Raw genomic sequence first — 18,645 nt, 5'->3', positions numbered from 1 at the left:
GAAATGGACTCTATATAATTGAGAAAGTCACTCAGGGCAGGGAATTTGACTTTAGACCCAGAATTTAGTCTGTTCCCAGCATTTCTGTTTCCCTTTCTGAATCTGTTGGGGATCACTGGCCTGGACCTCACAGTATCTACTTCAAGACGCTGTTGCTGGGATCAGCCTGGGTCGCAGAGAGGACCAAATTCAGTCAATATGGGGTGGGTCTTCTTAGATGACACTTTCCTAAGTGGAGGTGACTCAGACTTCCTTTTGGCATCAGAGGTAAAACACCATGGGAACCAAGAGCCTCTTTCTTCAGGTATCTCCAGCACCTGCTGGTTTCTTTGTACCTATCAGTTTAGACCTTCTGGCTCTGCCCATGCTTCTTGACTGCTGGGCAAGAGAAAATCACCTCCATTCATGGACCTAGCTTCCTGTCGTAGAGGAAAGAACCCAGGAGATAATGCTAAGAGCCTGATTCCAGCCTAACACACTGGACATACTAACTGTGGGACCTACCCCATCCAAACTTTCCCCAAGATAGGTTTCCAAAGAGGGTGAATTTATTCCTCCAAGATGCTTATTGGTGGGATAAAGATAACATCTCATACATTTTGCTGCACTCTGCTTTTAGGTGCCTTGTCTCATGACAGTCTCATTACCAAATTACAGACGAAAACATTGAGGCTTAGAGAAGTGAAATAACTTGTTCAGGGCCATCATCTTTAAACCTAGAACTTCTCACTCTGAATCCAGTGTTCTTGCCTCTCTCCCAGTCCACATCTTGTCATGTCAACCCAGCTATAAGGGGCTGGGACAAAGGTGGTCATGTTGGCCAAAGTTTCATTTGCATAACACAGAATGCTGAGCACTCTTGCTCATCATGCCAGCTAAACTGATTGTAATGATTTCTTCCTGGATGTCTGTTTTTACTTTCGGTCATGCGGCAGTGAAATCTTTGTTTCACACCCAGATGAGGTTGGTCAGTCCTTTTCAACAGCCCTGAGCCTCTGAATCATCTCCTTCTCTTGCATGCTTTGGTGGGGCTGCCCCGTTCTCAGGGTCTTTGACTGCTGTCCATTTTTCTGAACCTGAGTCTTGTCTTTACTGAATGGTCTCTGTTTAATGCATTTACATTAATCGTTTTGTTCCTACCCCACCCCCCACCTCCACCTGCTCTACCTTTGCTCTGTGTTGCTTCCTTTCTTTCCCATTTTTCACTTCTCATTGTTCTCTTCCCTCCTACTTCAAGCATGTAAGTCCCTCAATTCAGCACCATCTTAGCAAATGCCTGCGTCATCCCCTCCACCCCACTCTACTATGACGTGAGAACCTTAGATATCACTGACCTACCAAAGGACTGTGTGTTTGTTTGAAATCCTCAACCTCCTACCCAGACCAGGCTCTGGAAAGAGCATCAGTAACTGTGACATTTTTGACAACTATTTACTCATGGTGCTCTGTTCACTGTTTCTGACCAACAGCAAATTTTTTGTTTTGTTTTACTTTTTGATTCTTCGTAGTGACAACTAAGTGGCTTCCAACAGGTCTTTTTCTCAGGCTGGGCCTGAGAGCCCTTGGCATGGTCTTTGGATTAAAGACAAATGCTCCATGGGAGTCAGGGCCTTGGGAATGCAGGGGTCAGAGTAGTTGGTTTCTCTGTGTTGAGTTGGCATGCATTCATGTGACTTTGGATGATTCACAAAGTCTCCTGGGCTTGGGTTCCCCAACTATAGAGTGAAGGTCAAGATGACAGTGTCCTAGTATCATTCTTAGTTTGAAGTCTTTGTGGCTTTGAGCTCTGTCCCTGACCTCTATAAAAAACACTTAAATGAGTTGCCTACTGTGGCTCAATTAGCCAAAGGATAGAATTGCAGAGTGTTAGAGCAGGGTGGAGCTTGAGGTCCAGGGTTGAATCAATTTGTTCAAGATCCAAAGCTGGTTTCAGGGATGGCCGTGGTAAAACTCGCGTCTCACTGTAGCACTTACTTCGAAGTGGTCACCATCCATCTCTCCTGCCCAAATTCCATGCAGGGTAATATGGGTGTACATATATCCATTATTTTCATATTTAAGTAATTTTAAATTAACTTGGTTTTAAAATTCTCCCACTTGAAATAATATTCTTGAGATATTGCAAGAATTTGAGACACTTTGAGATGTTGGAGACATCTTGGGAAGCAAATCTAGAGGAATCTAACCCAGTTGGCCCCTGCGTCACTGGTGAATTAGGGACACTCTTCTAGTTTGCTAGCTGCCAGAATGCAATATACCAGAAATGGAATGGCTTTTAACAAGGGGAATTTAATGAGTTGCTAGTTTACAGTTCTAAGGCCGAGAAAATGTCCCAATTAAAACAAGTCTATAGAAATGTCCAATTTAAGGCATCCAGGGAAAGATACCTTGGTTCAAGAAGGCTGACAACATTCAACGTTTCTCTCTGAGTTTGAAGGAAACATGGTGAATATGGCAGGTTCTGCTGGCTTTGATGTGGCTCTACCAAAAGGGACTCTCTCCAAAATGTTTCCTCTTTTAAAGGATTCCAGCAAGCAACTCCACCTTCAGTGGGTGGAGACACACCTCCATGGAAATCATCTAATCAAAAGTTATCACCCACAACTGAGTGGGTCACATCTTCATGGAAACAATCAAAATGCTCCCACCCAGCAATATCGAATGAGGATCAAAGGGCATGGCTTTTCTGGGGTCCACCACAGATTCAGACCAGCACAGATATGTTTCCATGGTGAACTTGTGAGGCTTCCTTAGCCCACCAGGGCCAAATGCTAGTGATCCGCATTCAATAGTGACCCAGAGTTGCTCACCTGGAGCTACTGAAGTCACTTACCCAGTCCTGGAAAGCAAGGGCTTCCATGGGCCTCATTCCCCATGTGCTGCTTGCCTGGGAGGCAGACAGAAAACAATCAGGTGAAGTCAGTATGATGTGGTGAAGTGTGGATGGCACTTGAATTCTGATCTTGGCTCTGTTGCCTAAGTGCAGTGGGAAATTGGGTGAAGTTCCTTCAGCTCTCTGATTAGTGTTCTCATTTGAGAAAGGAGGAGGTTGGACTCTCGGCTCCAGTATACTACCATTCAGAGCAAGCAGGAGTGAAATCACAGGGCCCCTCCATGCCTTCTGACATTTCATCACTTCAGTACCAGCTGCTGCCAAAAATTGGGGTCAGGAAGAAAGGAAAGGAAGACAGGTGAGTGTGAGTGGGCAGTTTTGTTTTTCCAGGCTCTATGTGAGTTGTTTGCATGTATACACAATATATAATCACATTTTGAGGATGTGCCCGGGTACCCGACTACTTTGGGGAAAGGTGTTCTCAAATGCCTGGACATATAAGTCACTGCCATTCAGTTGTCATCTCAGAGCACATGGAAGTGGCTACCTGAGACTGGAATACCTGTGGCACTGAAATCTTGCCCTGATTTTCAAGTGGCTTCTAATTTAGCCTTCCTGGGAGGTAGATGTGGCCAGTGATCTTCTGCAGATGCTCTCCCCAGCCCTCTACAACCTGCCACTCACTATCTAGTTGACAGTTTCCCACTGTGCAATGAAGCCCCAGGATTCTGGATAAATATAGGACCATAGTTGAGGTTCAGGCTTTCAAAGCTCAGCACACATTTTCTGCTGCTGTCTGGGTTTGTGGGTGAAAGTTTCATGGACGAAAGGCCCAGAGTTTGGTCTTCACTTATTTGGCTTAGCCAGATGTAAGTACTACAATGGATTTTGTCTTCAGTGTATTTTATATCATTAAGGGTAGGGTGGGTGAGGCTGGAAATAATTGAAAGGTCACGTCTTGGCTGGAAGGAAACCAAAATACCATCCACTCTTTGTAGCCAACTTCAACCAAAAAGTCAGTGTGTCCCAACAAACACAAAAGTGACCAAGGTAGCAGGCTAACAGAGTTGGCCTTAGATGCCTTTAGTTATCTCCAGTAAGCACAAGCATTACCTAGTGTAGACCTCAACCATTGGACTGAAGGTCCAGGGGAGAGGAAGCTGAAAGTTAGATCTAGAATGGGCCAAGATTGTGGGTAACTGAAAGTGTATGTTTCTGAAAAATGTTCCCCAAACGAGCCAGAAATGATTTTTGGACCTTTTGTTGTTGTTGTTGCTGTCAAATTTTTTTTTATTTATTAATTAAAATTAAAAAAATATATGACATGAAAGAAACACAAACATTCTTTACGTATGATCATTCCGTTCTACATATATAATCAGTAATTCACAATATCATCACATAGTTGCACATTCATCATCATGATCATCTCTTAGAACATTTGCATCAATTCAGAAAAAGAAATAAAAAGACAAGAGAAAAAAATTCATACATACCATACCCTTACCCCTCCCTTTCATTGATCACTAGCATTTCAATCTAAGTTTATTTTAACATTTGTTCCCCTATTATATATTTTTATTCTATATGTTTTACTTATCTGTTGATAAGGTAGATAAAAGGAGCATCAGACACAAGGTTTCCACAATCACACAGTCACATTATGAAAGCTATATCATTATACAATCGTCTTCAAGAAACCTGGCTACCAGAACACAGCTCTACATTTTCAGGCAGTTTTGGACCTTCTTTTGTTTGGAGTTTTACCTTTTTATTGTTCCATTCCTTTGCTACAGGTAACCAGCAGTTAAATGTTCAGGGCTAATTGCAGGCATGGCAGTTGGGTATGTTTTTATGACCAAGCCATCCTTAACCATTCAAAGTGGTGAATTGAATGGTGTTTCTCATAGTGCTAGTAGTGGAAGTTCCTGAGTTGCAGCTGTTCTCCTTGAGGCTTGGGAGAGCATGGATCCCACTCAGTAGCCATGGACCTGATTTATTCCCTTCCTCCTTACTCTGCTCCAGAGTTGAGCCCCAGGTCTTGGGTAAGATTGTAGAGGAAGAGGAACTGATGGTGTCCTACATGACTTCCCCAATGTCACTGAAGAATGCAGGAAGTAGCTGAAGAAGTAATACTGCTGTGACTACATGTGTGCACACTGCCAGCCACAGCTGAAGGTTGACTTCTTTCTGAAGTCACAAACATTCTTGAAAAGAAAGAAAACCTGAAGGTCCTCACTGAACCCACAGCTTACTGGGGATTTTGTCACCATCTTATCTAGGGGTGAGTCAGGGGGGAATTTCCCAGCGAATCAGGTCACCCCTGTCTATTGTTTACCACAGGAGGGTCCCATGACCCTTGGGAGGTTGCTCAGTTAAGTCGTACCATTTCCTCATCTGTGGAATAGGAATTACAGTGCCCACTGCAAAGTGTTGCTACAGGGATTAGATGAGATGATCTGTGTCAAGTGATTGGTATATGGAGCAGACATTTAGGAGAATTAGTTCCTCCCTTCCCCTTTACAGGGTAAGTTATGCTGAGAATTTCAGACAACAGGTGTGGCAAAGGGATCACAATGTTATTCCTTGCCTCAGATACGGGTGATACAGAGATCTATCCATGTTCACTGGGGTGTTTTGATGGTTACATAGGTGACATATGGCTGTTAGTGCCTGTCCCTTCACTTTAGGTAGGCTGTTCCCAGCTAGTGACAACATGCCCACGTCTGTTATCCTGACGTACAGAGCAGGCTTCTCTCCTGATCTAAAACCCTCTCCTTATCTCTGCTGGAACTTGCCTGGAACCAAAACAGCATATTTCTATTCTTTTAACATCAAATTTCTCTATTAAATCACTCAAATAAATATCTCAAAATAATTTTAAAACTCAATCTGAACAGTTGAGCATATTTTTTTTAAATGCAAGTGCATCCAAAGATATAAAATAGGTTGTAAGGACATTGTAGATAGAAACTGTAAAATAATTAGGAAACCCTTGTTCTGATTTTGCCTATGACTGTAAATGTTCATGTTTGCCAAATCTCTTCCTATTCGACCTTGGTTTCCTTGTTTGGCAAAGAGGGAATCAGGCTAAGTTCTTAATGGTTGCTCCAAGGTCGACTGCCTATGGGATTATCACAGCTGCTCTCCTTTCTTTTCCTGATAAGGCTTTATCCCAGTCTAATAACCCCTCTGAGTGTGCCAGCCTTTCTTCCTCATCCCCAAACTTTGGACTGGCATCAAAATCTTTCTGGATTCCTTGATATATGTAAATATAGATCTTGTTAAAACTGAACACATATTTTAAACATGAAAAATTGTGTCAAAGCTATAAAATATATTTCTCAGTTGTACCCTCAAGCCGAAGTTGCAGAAACGAGGTGTCCACATTGAGGAAGATATTCATCTCACCCCAGACTGAAATTCAAAGATGTCTCAAGAGGGCTTCTCCACTCACTATCCCTCCCGCCCTTCCCCAGCCCTCTCAGCAAGTGGTGAAGGACATGGTACAGTTCTCCAAGGAAAGCGTGGAATAGACTGAGACGGCTTGCTTGGAGGGCCTGTACCATGAAGGAAGAATTCACTTTTGATAGGGCATGGGAGTGCAGAGGAGGGTGAAAAGAATCTCTAGCAAGAAGGCGCTGGGGTGATGATAAGAAGCAGCCAGGCAAACCCTTGATCTGAAATATGGCCATTGGATGAGAGCCTGGCTCTTCTTGTCTTAAAGCTTTAGCACCCCTTGAGGGTGTGTTCTCAGTCACTATTCAATCTGAACTGGGTCAGAGTAAAGCAAAGGCAGCCAGGTAATGGCTCTAGGGGATCTTGGCATCAGAGACCATGGGAATGGAGATGGCAGTGAGATAGGATGGGAGTGGGTTTCATGCTTCCCATAACTGAATGCATGTCCTGGCTACAGTTTCCACGCTATAGCAATTGAACCTGCAGCCCTGGTTCTCTTGAAGTAGCAGAGGTTCTCAACTCTGGCTGTTCCTAGAACCATCTTTGGAAATTCCCGATGCTGAAACCACTGTCCAGAACATCTCCACCAGAATCTATGGGGAAAAGGAAATTCAAGCATCAGTATTTTTAAAGATCTCATGTGAGTCAGTGTGCACCAAATTTGAGACACACTGCCAGACACCTACTGGCAGACCTGTTGCATCAGTTCACCTGGGCAACTTGATGGAAAGATAGAATTCTGTCTCTCAGGCCTCTAAGATTGGAGTCACCTAAGACCAGGGCACAGAGACCATGGATCAGTATATATAAATATATATATTTAATCAGCTTTGTAAACAGCTCTGGTGTGCAACCACATTTGATTGCTATTAGGGTGAGGCAATGGGGAATAATTTCTATTCATTTCCATCTATTTGCCCTCCTCTTGTTCATCCTCCTTTGGTCATTCACTCATTTCACTCATTGCACATTGTGAACCCTTGTTGGTCTGGCTAATACAAGACATTCCCTTTGTACCCCAGGAGCTCCATCCAGTGGGAGAGGCAGTAACATAAATGGAGCATTATTGGATAATGTGGAAAGTTGAGCTCAGAGGTACAAATTAGGATGGTGGAAAGCAAGAGGGCTCTCCTGGTTCCACACCCCTGGTTTCCCTCCTCTTCAATTCTTCCTTGTTTCCATTCAAACCAACCTAGTTAGGTGGTGTGTAGGGCCAGACAATGTGGCATGGGTGCTGCAGGCTTGCCTTCCAGATGAATTGTTGCCAGACCCCATTTCCCATATCCACACCCAGTTGTCTCGAGGGCCTCTGAAAAAGTCTCAGAGGAGAACTACTTTTCACTCCTGTTAATTGGAAATAATTGTGTGGTAGTTAGGTCATTAGACTAGCTAGGGAAGAAGAGGACTATCTAGAGATCATCTTTGTAGGGTGCAACCTAAGCCAACAAGTCAGTCTGGAACCTGACTCTGAGCTGATTGGATCAGGCCTGTCTTGTATCTCACCAGGGTCAATGCCTCTTGGGAGCCTCCCTTCCTGCTGATCCATCTTCTACACTTCCCACAGGACATGACTGTGAGGCCTCAGTGTGCATGAGGAGCACCCAGGGCTTACACAAAATACAGGGGCCTGGTCTCTTCTCCAGTTATTTGTTTTCCATTGGTCTGGGGTAGGGGCCCAGTTATCAGTGTTTTTAAAAAGCTTTCCAGATGATTCTAGAGAGCAGCCTGTGTGGCAAATCACTCATGCAGCAGTTAAGAAACAGACGGTGGAGCCTGGCTACTGGGTTTGCATCCTCATCTCATTGCTCACTATGTATCTTTGGTTTTCTTCTCTGATAAAATAGAGATATTCATAGTACCAACCTCATTGCACTGTGGTGAGGACAAGAGTATAGACCATCAATTCTTATCCTTTGCAGTCGTTATGTTCTTCAAACTCTCTGCTAACATGCATTAGCAAATACTGAACTATTTTCCCTAGAGGGCAACTTTGCTACAAGCCTCTGGTCACAGGTTTTGTCAAGTGATCAATGCATAACATTGTTTTATGTGTGTTTTTATTGAAAGATACCTTATTTAGTATATATTGTTGATTCATTAACATTGAAGGTGTGGCCAACAGTGCTATAACTCATGTCTTAAGGAAGCTTCTCTAACACCGGTGCTTTCTCTGTAGGCACATCACCTCCTTCTTGTGCTTGGGAACACTAGGCAGCACTTCAGCACTATGTTGGGGGCCATTTCAAAGAGTGAAATCAACAAAAAAATGTGGCACAGAAAATATTGTAAAAAGGATACTTGTTAACAGCATGAGAGCTGAAACTGGAAGGCAGAGCTTTGCCACATTTGATTTCACCCGAGAACGTGCCCATTGGGTAACTCAAATGTATTGCTGCTCTGTGCATGTTACCAAATGTTTGCAAATGGCTGTGAAAGCACTGGGAGTATTGATTTTTGGGATTACAGATAAATTATAGCGAGTAGGAAAATGTTCAGATATGGAATCCACCAGTAATTAGTTCTGACTGTGTATAATTTTCTTAACTCCCTGCAACCTACTCACTCTGCCACATCAGCTATCTTGTTCCCACTCTGAAAGTTCACATTCCTACATCTTAGAGCCATTCAGTTATTCAGATCACATACTTGCACTTTCCCACCTCTGCCAGCAATTTCCCCAACCTTAAAGAAATGAGTGTTCAATATAACCATGATGTACATTGAGTGTGTGCTCTGGGGCCATGTTTGTGGCAGCTCTGTTTCACTCCAGGTTGTGAAGTTGTGCAGGGAATGCTTACAGAAGCAGGAGCCAGAGCTTCCTTATACCAGCTTGCACCTGCTGCACATGCTAAGCATTGCTTTGGAGGTCCTCTCCTACTGCAGGCCTTTGGGGAGGCCTTGGGCTATGCCAGGAGGGTGGTGGATGCTACATGAAGGTGATGATCCTGGGCTCAACCATCTTGTGGAAGGGCGTCTGTTCCTAGATGGCACACATGTTGCCAGCCCTGCCTTATGCACCCCTAGTAAGCATTAGTAGTCTATCCCAGTTCTCTTTAGGACTGAACAATAATGACCAAACAATCAGAGTTGTTACTCCAGATCAAACCTATTTGTCATCTCTGTTCTTTCTCAATTCCCCCAGCTACTGATCACTTGGGCAGAAGCTTCTGCTTTTGATTTCTTGAAGACTAAGTTCAGCTTGATTTTAAGTGTTTGGTAAAGGATTTCCCTCTTAATAGTGACACAGGCAGCACCTTCATTTTCTATATGCTATAGAAAGAAGTAGAGCTTTCTTTTATCTTTTGAAAAATGAGGTTTGTAGATGGTAAAATGCAACACTTTTGCCTTCCCTCTGCCAATCTCCTCTTCTGGTTCTGTTGTCCATTGTCATGCAAATTTATGTTTCTGTACGAATTAGTAAATTGGCACAAGAAGGTACACCTATGCTACTCATAAACAAAACGAGGGCATATTGTATGATGTGCTGAAGGAATGTAAGCAAAAGGATAACAAAATGGTGAAAATATAATTCTTCCCAGAAAGGACATTCAAGGTATTTACCCTTTAATTGTGCTTTCCATGTTCAAGTTCAACATGGGATCCCGACTCAGTTTCCCCAGGAGGACTCGGCACACACAGCCTTGCTGTGTGAGGTGTTTGGCAGCTCAGCCCACATAACTTCATCCATCTATAGGCTGTGGTTGTCCCCAGGGTAGTTGGGAGGGGCAGGTGGACTAATCAATGATGGTGCTTTATAAATTGTCAAAAGCTGAGTGGCTTTAAGAATGGTTGGAATTTGGTGTTGCAATTTTTTGCTGTACCCCTACAGGAAGCTCTACCACCCTTACAATGCACAACTAGGCATGGCAGTGATGTAGGCATGGTTAATCAACTGGCATGCTGGAAACATTGAGATGGGGAACATGATGACCTGTAAAGCCTACACCATTCTCCTGGTGATGCATGGACACTTCCACCTGATCAAGAAGAACCTGGAGGCAAGTAGAATCTCAGGCCAGGGTTCTCCTACCTGCTCTGAGCTCTCTGAAGATGAGGTGCACTCTGCTTTAGGAAAGTGTATAGATGGCCAGGCAGATCAGAGGGGGACTTAGAAATTCTTTAGCCCACTCCCCTTGTCTTACATCTGAGGAAGCTGAAGCTGAAGGGAGTGGAAAAATTTGTGCATAGTCCCACAAGGGGTTGATGGCAAGGCTAAGACTTGAACACTGAGTCTGTTGTACCAGGAAACCCCAAGCCTGGGAGGAGGATATGTGTGTGTGTGCTTGTGTGTATAGGCACTAGTGATGTTACAGAGTATTCTGTGCCAGGTAGAGTAGAGTTTTAGAGCAGAGGCTCTAGAATCAGACTGCTTGGCTTGATTGCAGCTTTGCCCCTTTCTAACTGTGTGACTTCACAAATATTGAACGTTTTGGACTCCAGTCTCCTTATCCATAAAATGTGGGGAAGTGATAGTTCCACATCCATGGGGTTGTGGTGCAGACCCAATGAGTTAATATTACAAAGCACTTGAAACAATACCTGGCATATGGCTTGTTTTCAATAACTGCAGGTTTCTTTTGTGCTTCTAAGAGCTACTTTATTTGAGAGTGATAGGGTTGTTCTCAGTCTGAGCAGTGTAGGTAAAGAGGACAGACTTGGTGTGTGAAACTATGCCATAGAAACTTGGCTCCCCCATTTAGGATTAGTTTGACACCATGTATAAAATGGAAATAATATACTAGCCGCTGAAAACTGTTCTGAGGACTGAATGAGGAGGAGAAAAGTGGAGATGCCTGACTTTATGTCTAACATATTAAACACATCAAAGGTGGAGGCTTTCTCTATCTCATTCCCTGCTTGAATGATGCCTGGCCCTCAAAACAGATATTTGTTGAATGGATGGATTCAAGATGGGATGGAAGAACGAGTGCTTTCTGTGTGTCCCAATACTTTCATCTTCACAATGCCCCATAAAGTTTGAAGGAATGGCACATATTTTGTGGGTGAGAAGATGGAGGGTGAAGTGATTAAGTCACTTGCTTAAAGGTCCCACAGCCCATAAGTGTGGGAGCCAGAAATCTATCTGGTCTCTGCTTGGTGATTCCCAAGGACACACATTCTCTGAACAATCTCTCAAGCTTCTCTCAAGGGTCCAACTCCTGCTCCACAACAAACCAGACCCCTGCCACCATATTAGGCTCCTACTGACTGGGTGATTGTGTATATGCATGAGTGTATCTGTGTGGGTGTGTGGGGAGGGGGAGCATGTTGAATCTTGGTGACTGGGGTCATTCATCCTTTGGTCAGCTCTTTGCAAAATGCCAAGGACAGTCAGTGACCAGCGTGTCCCGGAAACTTGTCATCATTGTATGTATCTGTGTCCCACAGCCATGCAGGTGTAGGCAGAGATGAATCTGTGCATGTTCTGCCAGAACAAGTGCATGTACAACAGGATGCACCAGGCTTCCCTGAGCAATGAGCCTATGCAGGTCCTGGCTAATCCCAGCAAAGAGCTAGCCTCAACCCTGTTCCATAAGAAGCCATGAGGACCTGCCTTGGGCAGGCTGGGGGTAGGGAGTGCTCAACAAGCCTGGGGATGGAGATCAATTCTGAGGGTGAGGAGGAAGTTAATAAGGAAGTTGGGACAACTTGCTGTGTGAATGTACTGCCCTGAGTTCTGCTGTGTCATTTTGGTTCAATTCAATTCAACCCAGACCAGCCTACCATATAGATATTTATTGGTGCTCAACCCTGAGGTTAGAGGAACTACCAAGGTAATCAGGGAAGCAAAATGCAAAGAAACAAAGAACTGGATAATAAATGTGATGGTAAATTGTGTAGAGAGAGAGGCTTATGGAGGTAGGCATGTGTCTGTGGTGGGTATGGGTTGGAGAGGATTGTAGAGAAGACATCTGAGCTGAAGGATACAGGAGACTTGAGATTCAGGTTACCCCTCACCCATTTCTGGGGCTGCTTGTCTTCCCTCTCTGCCTCCCTGTCTCACCCATGTCCTTGAATATTTGGGATTTGGTGGACTGGGATAGGTGATATCCAAATTCCTCAGGTTAGTGTGTAGTTATGAAGAAGGGGCTGTGCTTGGGACACTTAGGTCTCCTCAGAGAACCTCTTCAGAATGACGCATATGCTGAAATAGGTGGGGTCTTAGCCCAAACCAACAGAGGCCCCATTTCAAAGTCTGGGATCCAGGGAACTTTTAGAAGTATTTCTAGAATAAGAGAGGAAATGTCTCTCTACCTTACCCTCACTGCCAAGCCTTATGGTTTCCTGTGATGTGGAGTTACTTGGACAACAGCTGAGATTTCTGGCCATTGCTCTCATTCAGTTAAGAAGTCTTCAAAGGGTTGACCTGAGAGAGAATCTTGGAAACATACATAGAGGATGGCCATGGGTTCAGCAGAACTTTGGGAATTTTATATAATCACATGTACCTGGGTAGTCGTTACTAGCTTAGCCTGTATCAGTGGTCTCCAAAAAAGCTATACTCTTAGCACTGAATAATTGCTTGATTTATTTCTCTATCTATCCCTTTGACATCTGCTGTTCTTATCAGGAGGGACCCTTTAATTGGGGCCCTGTACACCTTGGTTAGGTTCTTTTCAGAGGTGTGCCCCATGCATCCCCATCTCCTGCATGGCTGCTGTGATTTCCACCGAAGAAGTGTGGGTCCTGGGAACCAACCAAACCAGTTGTCCTGTTATCCTGTTATCTTCTGGGACCTCAAACTTCTCACCAATGTGATGGTGGATACTGGAGCAAAGTCTTCCATTTGGGGATGTCATGAAGCCTTCCAGGACACCTGGAGCCTTCCTTGGCCCCAGGGCTTTATGTGAAACCTTACAGGCAGGTGATTCTACCAGGCCCCATATTTTCCATCTTTGCCTAAAGTGTGAGCTCCATCCCACTTTTTCATCCTCACAGTAAATCATGGCCTCCCTCAGGAACCTGTCCAGTGGCTGAAAGCTCTGTAAATGTGCCACCTCTTTACACACACCTTTGAGGACCCTCCCTTCTTTTTAAGCTTTCACAGGAAGACTTCCAGTTCTTCCAAGCCTAGAAGGGCCAGAGACAGCACTGACATTCTCCTATGGTCCTAACTGGCACTTCCAAATTGCAACTTTGTACCCTCCTAAAAATCTTCTCCCCACATGCTCTTCCCTTTCTGGTCCCTGTCATCTGCCAATTCCTTGGTCATTACTTGCATTAATGATCTTTTCTCCCCTCAACTTGGTGGGTTCAAATTCCATCTATACAATAATCATACATTCTTGACTTCCTCAATTCCAGATGTCTTTCCCTTTTCTCCATGTACATAACACCCTCCCCAGGCCATACCTAGACACAGTCATTACCATAATTCTCCATGTCTGTCATCTTAAATACTTTCTACTTTCTGGTCATTGCCTCCTACCTTTTCACCTCTCTCCCTGTTTTCTTCACCACTCTAGTGTCTTCATTCCTGAGAAGCCAGTTCTTGATTTTAACCCCTTGCTTTCCCTCAATCCTCCTTCCTTCTTGCCCATTGTCCCCTCTTGCTTGGTTGATTCTCAATTCTGGAGTGATTCAATGGCTTGGTTTTTACCCTGTTGCACCTAGAGGTCTTGTGCACAGACAAGAATAACAGCACCTCTGAACACAGGTGCCTCAACATCCTCCAACTTCAGCTGGACCATTAGTGCAGCCCAGAAACACTTCTTATGTACCCTGAAAAATGGCATATGAAGGAGGAATAGACATGGGCAGAGTAGAGAAAGGAAAGAGACAGCTGAGTGGGCCCTTTCCCCCTTTATCCTAATAGCTGTTTAAATCCTTCCCTACTACTCATGAGCCTTCTGTTTTCAGCAGAACCTCTCTCCAACTTCATGGGCAGATGGAGGTCAGAAGATAGAATGCCGTCTGTTTCCTCTTCCCATATTCACATGCATGTATCTGCATCAGTGCTCATTCTTCCTCCTTTCCATCCAGGACTGGTGGAATGGAAGCTCCATGCCCCTTCAAACTTCCCTCCATCTGTGCCCTAGACTCCTTCCCTCCTATGTCTTCATGCCCTTGCTCCACCTGCCATTCCTTTTCCCTCCTGAATCCTTGATGTTTCTTTATGCACCAACTTCTCAAGGCAGTAAGTAAATTTTCTGGGACTCAGAACATAATTCTCACAGCCCAGTAGTTTTAAAGATTCTCTCAGTTATCATCTGCTTTTGGTCACTTTCCATTTCTTTCTGAATTCACGGCAGACTGGCTCCCATTCCTACTCTGCCACTAGGCTGGCTCTGACTGCCATAGAATGCAGCCTGCCATAAGCGACAGTCCCAGTCCTTGTCTTAGTGACATTGCATTATTGCTATAATCCTCTGATGCTGAGCTCAGGCTCCTGGAGTTGGTTTTGTCCTTGGGTATACTCTCATCTCATGACACATACTCGCTGGATGAATTTGGCCAGACCATATATTTAATGATTACCTTCATACTACTGATTCTCAAATCTGTTTTCCCAACCTTGCTTTTGCGCTCCATACCCATACACCCTCGCACCTTCTGCAACCAAATCAAACTCATCATACCAAAATGAAGCTGTCTCTTTCCTTTCTCTACTCTGCCCATCTCTGCCCATGTCTATTCCTCCTTCATATGCCATCCCAAATACAGTGATTGAAACTTGACTTTCCCTGTCTAGTCAATTCCCAAGCCCTCTTGCATCTGCAACTACAGAAGAACCCTGGATCCCCGAATGACCTGCAGTCCCCAGCACCTCTCTTTGGCTGACTCATATTCTTCTTTAAATACCCAATTCGAGAATCACCTCATCTGTGAATCCTTCCCTGAATACACTGGGCTCAGCAGGCTGCACTGAATGTGTCTCTCATGTCACCATGAATTCCCTCATCAGGACATGATTTCCATAGCATTGTAATTGTCTCTTTTCTGGTCTTCTTACTCCACCAGACTCTGGGCTCCTGAAGGGTAGGAACTGGGTGTCTTTTACTCATCTTTCTATATCAGAACCTGGTACAGGTCCTACCATATAGTAGGTGGTCAGTAAATGTATGTTGAATAAATAGATGAATGAATAATAGAAAACAGAATGTGAAAATGTGTATTTGGAGCTTTTATGTTACAGAAGTCTACAAAACCCATTAAATTCCATGTATCTCCTAGGAAATTGGCTAGGTTTCTTTCTGCCCATCTTTTGGAAGCAGTGCTCTCTTGATATAACTTTCTGTTATGAAAAATTCCTTTCTATCTAGGTTATTCACTAGCCACTTGTGATTACGGAGCTCTTGAATTGGAGATAGTGTGACTGAGGAGGTGAATTTTTAATTTAACTTCAACTAATTTAAATTTCAAGAACCATATGTAGCCACTCCTTTGGATAGTACAGATTTAGGGAAACACTTTAAGGTCGTGTTTAAGAGTGTGGATACTGAACCTAAGGGTCACTTATAGTCCAGAATTCCTAATATTAACTTTGTAGCCTTGGACTGGTTATTTCATCCATGCCTCAGTCTCCTTGTTTCTCACCTATCATGTGAGGTTGCTGTGAGGATTAAATTTCTTAAATGGAAAGCCATTAGAACCGTGCCTGGTCAATTGTAAGTGCTCCTTGAGCACTAACTTTTAATAATATTTCAACATTCCAGCCATGCTACTGTTGGTGCGTCCCTTGTCCCCATTAGTAGGTGAAGTTGAAAGGTGGAGGCAAGCAGTGGTGTGTGGGAGCCAGCTCCTATCAGCCTTGCTATAACCAAAGTGTGCTTCTATTTCCAACTCTGTGTTCATCAACATGACAGTGATAGCTTGAAATAGGTCATGATGGGAATGTTTACACCATGATCACTAGTTTAATTGTAGAAGAACACATTTCATTTGTAGTGTCTTTAACCTGCAATGATGGTGTTCTGCTACATGGGAGCAGCAGAAAGGATAGAAAAATAGGCCAGTAAAAACATCTTCACCCAAACCGGGGTGAAATCTGCATCCCAAAATCTCTACATTGAAATATCACCTGAGCCTAACATCTCTGATTACCACCTTTCAGGTAAGTGACTGCCCACTGTACCAGCAATGTGTTGACAAATGCACATATTAAAGGCTAGACATAGTTATCCTTTGGTTGACTCACTCAAAGCTGGTTTTTCTAGAGGATCCAGAAGAGAATCAATGCAGTTGGGGCATCTATTGGAGTGGGCAGCAGGTCTTGTGAGGGTGCTTCTGGACCACAGGGGCACAGTTGCAGATGACCCCACCCATTGTGTCGAGTGGTGGCTTCCTTCTGGGATGCTCTCCTGGCCACTCCTGGCCCATTGTTACTCACACGGGCTGGAAACCTCCAGCACTTCACCCAAACTCACCTGGGCCTTTCAGGTTGCATCACTACAGGCCCCTCTATGGTTCTGCTCTCTCCTGGACTCATTCCTCAGTTATCAGCTCACATTCCTGATGCTGAGAACAGTCTGGTCCAGGCACAGGGCTGCAGTTTCCTGGATGTTATGAAGAGGTATATCCATTTCCTATTGTTGCTGTAACAAATGACACAAACTTCATAGCTTAAAGGAACACAGATTGATTATCCTACAGTTCTAGAAGAGAGTCCAAAGTGGTCTCACAGGGCTTAGACCAAGTTGTCAGCAGGGCTGTGTTCCTTATGGAGGCCAGTTTCCTTGGCTTTCCAAGCTTCTATAGACTTCTAGAATGTCCACACCTCTTGGTTTGCAATCCGCAGCCAGAAACCACATCATTCTGACCTCTGCTTTGTCACATCTCCTTATCTGTCCCTCTTACCCCCTTATTTCCCTCATTAGGACCCTTGAGCTACCCTTGGACCCATCCAGATCATAAAGATAGGCTCCTCATCTCTGAAACGAACCTGAAGTTCACCACATCTACAAAGTCCCTTTTTCCCTGTGAGTCCCTGTATTCACAGGTCCTTGGGTCAGGATGTGGCCTTCTCTGGAGGAAAACCAACATAATGGGGAATCCTGGAGTTGCAGGTGAAAGAAACCCATGCAGATCGCCTTAGACCTAAAATAAAAAGGATGGGTCATATAATTGGTGGCAATACTCCCACCAAGACCAATGCCAAGCTGATAAGCTGAGGCCCCTGGATGCTGAGGTGGGGACTGGTGCCAGCTGAATCAGCACACCACTGCAGGACACCCAAGCCAGGACCATTCTGAGTAGGAGAAGGGGACTCCCTGCATTTCTCCAGAATGCAAGTTCCCAGGGTGTGATCCCAGAGGTAACCTTGGTCAGGCTCTGCCATTTGGAGAAGACTTGAAGAAAAACGCTGGCTTTAGAGGAGAAGAAAGAGTTGCTCAGATAAGGAGAAGTACTGATGACAATCTTGTAAGGCCTTAGATCCACCTCTTTCCCCAGTTCCCAATGAACTCCTCTGCTAAAGTTATTTTTTACCTAAAGCAGTGTATCAATTTCTTTCACTTGAAATGAAAAGGCTCCCCATTGACCTAGTTTTTCTCCATTTGTCCATCCCTACATCCCTTCTCCAAAATTCTCTGCCCTGTTGTGGGCCCAGAAAGGCTGGACTCTTCCTTTCTATTCAGCCAATGGTAGGAGAGAGAGGCAGGGGCGTTATTTGGCGTTTCCCCACCCTGCCTGACCAGGGCGAGGTCCTTTAGGGTGGCCGTCCCACACCCCACAGCTCCAGCTCTTGCTGAGCTGGTCTAGCCATCTCCCATGCTGCCCTTTCAGACTCACAGGCTTCAACAGCTTCCTGCAGTTGCCAGTCCCCAGGCATCTCACATACCTTGTTGCCCCTCTTTAATCTAACCCTACTTTGCAAATAGTTCCATCATTAAATTCTCATCAGGCGAGCCCTGAGGATGTGCTTTGTTTCCTGCCCACACACCCTTGGCAGATACATCCTTCTAATGCATTTCCCAAGTCTGGTCACTGGAACCTATTGAGTCAAATTCCTAAATGCTCTGGAACCTTTCTGTTTCTCTCCATCCTAGAAGGTACTGTCTTGGTTCATGCCCCAACAAGTCCTGCCTGGATGGTTCCACTTCTCCAGGGTCTAGTTCACATTTGTAACCAGAGTGAGAGAATAGCCAGGGTTGAGACTCTGGGCTCTTCTTAGCCTCAGCACTGGCCAAACCCCTCTCACATCCAGTCCTCTGGCCAAGCCAATGACCTTGGGTGCTTTGAGGTCAGCAGGAACATCAGTCCTCCGAGGTGTTTTCTTTGGCAACCAGTTGCCCAGGGCCTGGAGCTCACATCTCCCTGCATCTCTCCTCATTCTGTAGTCCTGGGTTGTGGGGTAGCTGCCCTGCAGGGCAGGGAATCTTCACAGGTTAGCTGGTAGCAGTGCTTAGCCCTAC

At 44.6% G+C, this 18,645-nt stretch overlaps 1 long non-coding RNA gene across 8 annotated transcripts in view; it reads left to right on the top strand.

Moving 5' to 3' along the window:
* The window catches only part of LOC143647096 (uncharacterized), a 190,719-nt gene that overhangs the window by 64,662 nt on the left and 107,412 nt on the right, over positions 1-18,645 (top strand). For 2 of the 8 annotated variants that reach the window (XR_013157843.1, XR_013157847.1), the window contains 2 exons: positions 3,043-3,191; positions 10,122-13,394. The exons of 4 other annotated variants lie outside the window; for them this stretch is intronic. This is a non-coding gene — a long non-coding RNA (uncharacterized LOC143647096). Of the gene's footprint in view, positions 1-3,042; positions 3,192-10,121; positions 13,395-18,645 lie in introns of those variants that run through there. 2 more of the 8 variants (XR_013157845.1, XR_013157846.1) reach the window with 1 other exon arrangement.

The sequence above is a fragment of the Tamandua tetradactyla genome, chromosome 9 (genome assembly GCF_023851605.1).
Source record: "Tamandua tetradactyla isolate mTamTet1 chromosome 9, mTamTet1.pri, whole genome shotgun sequence".
Taxonomy (NCBI): domain Eukaryota; kingdom Metazoa; phylum Chordata; class Mammalia; order Pilosa; family Myrmecophagidae; genus Tamandua; species Tamandua tetradactyla.
Note: the sequence above shows the minus strand (reverse complement) of the source record. Positions and strands in the feature narration are given on the sequence as shown.